This window comes from Haemorhous mexicanus, chromosome 3 (genome assembly GCF_027477595.1).
Source record: "Haemorhous mexicanus isolate bHaeMex1 chromosome 3, bHaeMex1.pri, whole genome shotgun sequence".
NCBI classification, from domain to species: Eukaryota; Metazoa; Chordata; class Aves; order Passeriformes; family Fringillidae; genus Haemorhous; species Haemorhous mexicanus.
In genome coordinates, this window is record NC_082343.1 from 99,784,090 (window position 1) to 99,791,726 (window position 7,637).

Sequence of the window (7,637 nt, forward strand, 5' to 3'; positions counted from 1 at the left end):
GGCAGGGTTCCCACCCACTAGACCAGGTTAATCAGAGCCTCATCCAACTTGGCCTTGAACATCTCCAGGCATCCACACCTTCTCTGAGCAACCTGGTCAGTGATATAGTGATTTTGCATAAAGTAATTTTACAACACTTGCACTTGAGGAAAAAGTGGTTTTAGAACATTTGAACTTACAAAGCAATTTTTATTTTTGTTTATGCATTTGAAATTACCATAAATGAGGATAGCTAAATGCTATGACTCTGGAAGATATGGGAAATGAGGCAGATATTCAGTCAACATTTGCATGTGATGCAACTTAAGTTCATGTTTTTATCTGTGGAATACTTTGTAATTCTGCTCCCACTTTCTTTTGAAAACCATGCCATCTATTTAAGTAGCAAAACACAGATTTTGGCCAAAGTGCCTGACTACCGTAACCTAACACAGCTAATCTGTTGCAAGGCAAAAATTAGAACACTGGTCTTCTAACTGTAAGTTTCTTGCTTAATCTCAGACAGTTCTACGGACTTTATTTCTGAAGCCTGAGGGGTTTTTGCTTTTATTTACTGAAGTACATTTGAGATTATTTTTGGCATCTTTACACTGGGTCATGAAACAGCATGTTTTGGCACCTGCTAGCCTCAGTAGCAATCTGCTTACTCCAGCCTGTCATCCTTGTGCTACTCCTGGGCATGCATCTGACAACAGTCTTGCAGGTTTGCTTGGATCTGGAGTTTTGAAAACAACAGGAGAAGAGCAGCATGTGAAAAAGCTTCATTGGTGTTTAGGTAAGTCTTCATTTGCTGATTTTGCATTTTAAATATATAATAAATAATGTTGTTCATTCTTTTATGTTCCATTTTATTGATTATGGTTGATACAAGCAAACACAGACCAAAATGAAGATCCTTTCTGCAAAACTCATTTATTAGCACTTGAAAATATTCATTGTTGAGACTTTCAGGTACATTTGCACTAACCACCTCATCTGCTGGGGCATTTAGTGAAACTCTGGCCCTAACAGTAACGATTATTATGAAAGACTAATTTAAATTAGTCTACTACCCTAAATTAAATCCATACCTTCTCTTTCTCCTTGAAGAGGTTTCTGATTGAGAAAAAAGTATCTGGTGCTGAAATGGTTCACAAGAAGTAACCAAAACCACTGTGAAACCACATACATACAGATTATTAGCAGAGACTAGTAAAAAAATTGTGCCGCTGTAGAACTAGTGAATCACTGATGATAAATATATACAAATTACTTATTCACAAAATTCAGTCTACTCAATCATCATTAAGTTAGGAGAAGGAAGGAGTGTAATTTATTTTTTAATTTATCACCTCGTGGGTATGACTATGAACATGCACCCAGCACAGTGAAACCACAAGCTCTGAAGAAAAGGGTGCTTCCTGAAGAGTAGGATTTTTTCCTCTGACTCTGAACTCTGACTTAGTTCCTATAGACATAAAGTTCATTTCACTTAACTTTAGATATTTTTGCAATATATGCATCAACATCCATGCTGACCCCTAGGTTTCCTTTATTCTCTCCAGTAAGGAATGTGCTATTGTAGAATCTGATTCATGTGACCTACTTAGATGTCTACCTTCCGAGGAGATGAATCATGTCCTAAAAGTGTCTATTTCTCTCCATTGACTACAAAGGCAGCCTAGCCAAAGATAATTTAGATGGAAAAGACATTACATTAGGACAGATAAATTTCACCCCAGACTCTATGAAAGGAGCAAAACAGGAGTGAATGCTATTTTCAGCAATATTTAACTTCTGTATGATTTTGAAATAGAAATCCATCCACAAGGTCATGTGGGGACAATACTACTGAGAGCTGCTGAGCAGCACAGATTGGTCTCACCCAAACCACAGGGGAGCAACTCCCTCATGAAATGTGCAAGGTGAATATGAAATGACAGCATCTACTCCCTCTACACTTTTCCAAACAATATTCACAAGAGAGGAAACTTTTAGAGTGCACTGCTTTCTTTAAATGTTGTTTGCAATAAAATTAATATGGAATAAAAAATTGTATTTGAATTTTTGCATAGAAAGGACTGCTGAACTTATAAGAATCTGCTCATAGCTTTGTCTTCCTGCCACACTTTTTAAAAACAGTTTCTTTCTAGCTTTGATTGGCTATGAAACATGCACCTTCTCTTCGCTTTAGCTACTTACTGGATAAGAATCTTTATAGTTTTTATCATATTCCTTTCCTTAACATTCTTCAGTGCACTGAAGGTGAATGAAGTGCTGTAAAAATGCACTTCTGTGTCTATTCTGTCTCAGCATGTGAAAGTCGTTTATTATATGCAGGCTCGTTAATAAAAGCTTTATTTCTTCTGTATAAGAAGCATAGTTCCGACCTAACTAAACTGTGACCCAAATTCTACTTGATCAATGAAGTCTTTTTCTGAACTTCACTTGGCTTTCAAATTAGTCCTCTGTCTTCCTTGGCTTGAGAATGAATACTTCAATTAGAGCAATACATGGTCATTCACCTGCAGTGAAAGAAGGCAAAATCTGCCTAAGGGTGCTAAGATTTCTTTTGCCCACCAAAAGTCAGTACCCAGTATTGACAAGGAGAAAAGAATCATTTAAGATCACATAACAAAGCAAAGTTAGTTCCAGTAACTACAAACTAATCAAAATAATGCCACATGATAACCCTTTCACACAAAACGTTCAAGTAGGAGAAAAGAAGGGATTCAACATTAAGAAGACGCAATGATCTAGCAAAATTATTTTTTATCTCTTCTAATCAAATTACTCCAATAGTTTCTAAATGTTTGCTACAAAAACAGTCAGCTCTGTCATAATCAGATTTCTCTCAAAAACATCTTTACTTATGAGGTGTATTCCCCTTAGTCTGGGATTGGAATATATACACATAGCTGCTAGTGCAGTAAAGAGAGACCATGATCTTTCATAGTGGGTTTAATTTGATTTTATAACCCAACCAATTTGCAGGATGATTTAGGGATTAGATGTTCTGTCATGCTGAGCTATGTATCCAATAAAGCACAAGAATATTTTTTTCCTAATTCTTACTGGTGATATGCCCATGCCCGAGCATTTTTACCTTTAATGTCACATGTCCTCTTTGGTATGCTAACATCAGCAGCAGCCCATGACCAATCAATGGGCTGGGCCATGCAATAAAACAGCCATGCCTGCTCACAGGAGCAGAGATGCTGCCTAGAAACTGCAATTTAAACATGCTACTGCCTCATTTTTGAAACCATTTAAGTCTGGAAAGACAGAAAGAAAAAGAAGCACAATTTTATGTGATGATTCCTACTACTTACATTTATAGTGACAATTTATAAACTGCAAATTTAGCAACATATGACACTTTGATTGATGAACTTAGCTTTTTCAGAAGGTTGTACTAGGAAGACTTACACTGCCAAGAACTAAGATGAACTCGTCACCATGACAGTAGCTTTGTAATTCTCTACCTGAACTAACATCAGGCATTACTTTGCTTTGTGCATTCCTGCCATTCCATCAACACCCTCACACAAGGCAAGTTTGCAGAGAAGTATCCAGAATTCACTTCAGCTAATGAGGGGAGTGAGGATTTCTGACTACCCAGTTATTTCAGGGGGTAACTAAGATGCCATAAACAAGAAGAACACATGATTCTGCTTCAAAAGCAGAGGGAGTATGTTCCTGAGGGAATATGGTCCTGATCCTTAGGTTGTGCTGAATTTTGGTCAATACTTAGCTAAATGCCTTGTAGAAAATTTGTGGCATAGGCAAAACCTGAACTCATCTTTCCCAACTTCAGCTAAATCTCTAATTATTGGGCCAGACTTTTCTCATTCCCTGAGGCACCACAGAACAAGCAGAAATATTATACAGCTGGCTAAGAAAAATGTTGCATACCAGAGATCCCTACATTGCCTAATTAGGGTTGCCTTACTATGCCTTCCTTTTCACTGCCATGGCAGGGCAAACAATATAGAAGCAAGTATAAAATCCCTAATCTGTGATCCTTTCCTCTATGGGTCTGAATCCTGTAAATGACCACAATATCCTTTCAAGATATAAAATAACTATAATAACAATGCTTAAGATGCTGCACCTTTCATTGGGTCCATAATTTATTAAAAGAGGAAGCTTAATAGAAGGCCCAGAATGATGTTTCTATCTGTAATCAGCTGAAGTGAGCAATCCTCATAAAGACCAGTCACACAGAAAAGTCAATTTGCATGGGCTTTTCTAGCATTAGTTTCTAAATTTCAAACTGATTTCATGATCTATAGTATGCACAACAGTTGTATGTCAGCTATGTCAGGTCTCTGGAATGTCATGATTAACAAAATGTGTGCATCTGATAATCTCTGCAGATTAAAAAAAAAATCAAGCTTTAGATACATTTTATCTAAAAGAAAATGGAAAAATGAAAATGTGAAAAATCACATCAGCAAGTTTTAAGGTAAGCTCTTACAGCATTGCAAGAGTCAATATGAAAAATCCTGTTTGCAAAATACCAAATGTAAGAAGATAAATATTTCAATTTAGGCTCTGGTGCTGCTGGTATCTTCTTATGAGTTTTCTCTCCCTCTTTGTGTTGGGGCAGGACTGATTTTCACCCCTAAGTCCATGTTCCTTAACTGTCTTGTTCTGTAGAAGACTCTACAATAGAAAGATCCTTTCACGAATCCATTTAAATTCCTCATGTACATTCTCTCACAACTCAAACTTCAAAACTATTTTCTTTAGCAGTCCACCAGAAAGCACTACACAGATTCCTCATGATCCCACACTACAGCACAAGAAGTTCCATGAGCTCAACCTGAGCTGAGAATCCATTTAGTCATGCCCTGCACATTCTCATCCCACTTTTACCTATTCTTTCGCTGCTTTCTTCTTACACTTCCATTTCAAATTACTACTCCTTTCCACTGTGACATACTGTGTTTCATCAACCCCTTAAAGTACATTGTTAAAACATAAATCACAGGTAAATGTTCTTCTATATCTAATCCAAATTTTTCCTGTAATAAATTAACTACAGTCTAATGCAATTAACTGATTCATGCTTCATCTTATTTTAGTATAGAATTTCTGAGTTCAACTACATTTATAACTGCTGTCCATCATCATCAAAGGAACCAAGTCAGTGGACCAATATAATGTATATATGTCTCTATCTTATAAATTATTCAGCTTTCAACTGAACTCCCTGAGTTTCCTTTGAAGAGTGGGACATATGATTATTAGTGGAGTATACTCTACTAATAAAGTAAAAGTATTCTGGTGTTCTTTTGAGAAAACATAGGGGATATGCAGGAAAATCACAACACAATTGTGTCCTGTGATATTAACTCATAAAGGTCTGTGACAAATGGCCCTCCAACAGCTGCTCAGCAAGGAATCTGATACCAGACTTCTGAATTTCTGGACAATGTATAGATTTTCCAAATAAAAATTCAGCAGAAGAAAAATGACTCAAGAAAAAACCCCTATGATGAACATCAAGGGAATACCATTTTTTTCTCTATATTCCACATATATGGAATGAAACTATATCCAGCATTTTAAACAAGTTTGCAAGCTATGCTTAAAAAAAAGGCATTCCTCACAACTAAAATGGATTTTATCATTACTAGCCTCTGAATTCACTACATCCACATTTTGTACACTTACACACTCAATTTAAACACTTGTTTTTCATGCCAGCATATAAGAACTACTGTGATTGCCTGGAGATAGTAGGATGACAATAGGGAAAATCACACTTTATGAATAAATATATATACAGTGAAAGAAATAGCAAGTTTTCCAACCTATCCACCCTGCACATCTGACTCTACTGTTACTGTTTAATTTCATTTTATTACTATTTATTTAAAATTAATGAGTACTACCTTTTTGATTTCACAGTAAAAAGAATTCTAGTGCATTCAGGTCCAAAAGGATGCAGGCACACATTCCTGTTCTTTGTAACTTCAGCAGCAAGAATAATATATGCATCATCTAATTTAACTGCAAATGACTCTTTTAGCATGAATTGTCTGTTTAAAGATAATGCACAGCAGAATTCTTAACTGCATCCCAGAAGTCATGCAGCACCAGGCAGATAAGATCACAGTGGTTACCAAGGGTGGCAAATGGGAAAAGCACTACAGGAAATGAACTCTTGTCAATAATCTCAAGAGAGTGCTATATTTAGGTCAATTGTACCTGAAATCGTTTGGTGGGGTAATTGCTCTTTGGTACAGACTCTGCTCTCTGAGCCTGTCAGAGTGCTTGTAGATCCTCTGGATTGAATTCACCAATTTTCTTCCAGACTCATTTTCTAAAAATAAAAACAAACAAACAAATAAAAAATTTAATGAAGGACAGCAAGCTTACCAGAACACAGAAAATCTCTCACATGTTATTTCAGATTTCAAAAATATGCTTTCAAGGAATGCATTTAATACAAAAACATGTTTCAATACCCAACTGATTGCCTCAGTCTTCTAGAACAGAAGTTTATTCAATTATTCAGATTTTTTTTGGCCCTCCAAAGTCTTCCCAGATCTACAGAATACCTACAGCAATTAAGAGCGCTTTTGTGATCAGTTAATAGTCAATGCAAAATCAGAATTGTTCTTAAATCTTATGGTGCATCCCAGTGCAACATTATTCTAGCTTTAATTCAGGTTGAGTCCTCATCTGAAAATATGGCTTATTGTTTAATAATTTAAGATGGTTCATTCATGTGTAGTGAGGAATGTGGTAAACTGTTTTAGGAATCCAATCTAATGAGACATATACTGACCTTTCACACCAGTTAGCTGGAATAATACAGATACCAGAAAACAGCACCTAGTCATTCTGTCTTATGACTTCTCAGAAGAAATATTTTGCTTTGATAGCACAGTCTCCAGCAGAATTATTCCTTCTTACATTAAAGAGTAAGTATTAACCAGAGGAATTTTAAAGTAAGGAAAAGCCTCCTTTATCAGCTATTCAGCATGCATTTACCTTCTACAGACAGATCCAGCATCATATCTGTAGTCATTATTTAGTGCTTGTGATTAGTGTCTATTGTGATTAAAGAAAATGTCATGATGCAACTATACTGGTGAAGAATATACATGTACTTTTTATTTTAAAAAATATTACAAAGGGAATAAGATCCACTACTGAAAGCTACAGTAGGTGTATCAGTTATTTTAGCTATTGTTTCTTGTGAAGAACTTCGAATTCAAAGATACTCATTAAACAGAGTAGATGGCAATAACAGACGAAGTGTTAATGGGGCAGCAGTGGAGTGTGTCAGGAAAATGAAGAGACCCTGAGGGGCTCACCATGCTGTTTATGCTCAGCTAAATTCAGCAGCATTACCATAAATCCTCTAAAAGACACTGTACTCAACTCCTTATTTGCTACTTTTCAGGCAAAGAAATACTCTATGACATTAGAAGACAGTACTCTTTTCTATTAAATAAACTTTGCATGTAAATGCACTGAATATTAACATGCAATTACTATTATTTTTTTTCTTTACAGTTTTATAAAAAACAAAGAGAGAGTCTTTTAATTTTCAAAATAATGTGTGAATCTATATGAAAATTTCTGAAATCATACCCAAGAAAAGAGCCTTTAAACAAAATAATCATTATTTCTCTCAT

General features: G+C 35.7%; 1 protein-coding gene across 1 annotated transcript in view; it reads right to left on the reverse strand.

The window, feature by feature from the left end:
- Positions 1–6,302, reverse strand: part of MYT1L (myelin transcription factor 1 like) — a 221,092-nt gene extending 214,790 nt beyond the window's left edge. Inside the window, exon 1 of the mRNA XM_059842822.1 lies at positions 6,199–6,302. The gene's annotated coding sequence lies outside the window, so the exon portion shown is untranslated. The remainder of the gene's footprint in view (positions 1–6,198) is intronic.
- Between the last annotated feature and the right edge of the window lie 1,335 nt (positions 6,303–7,637).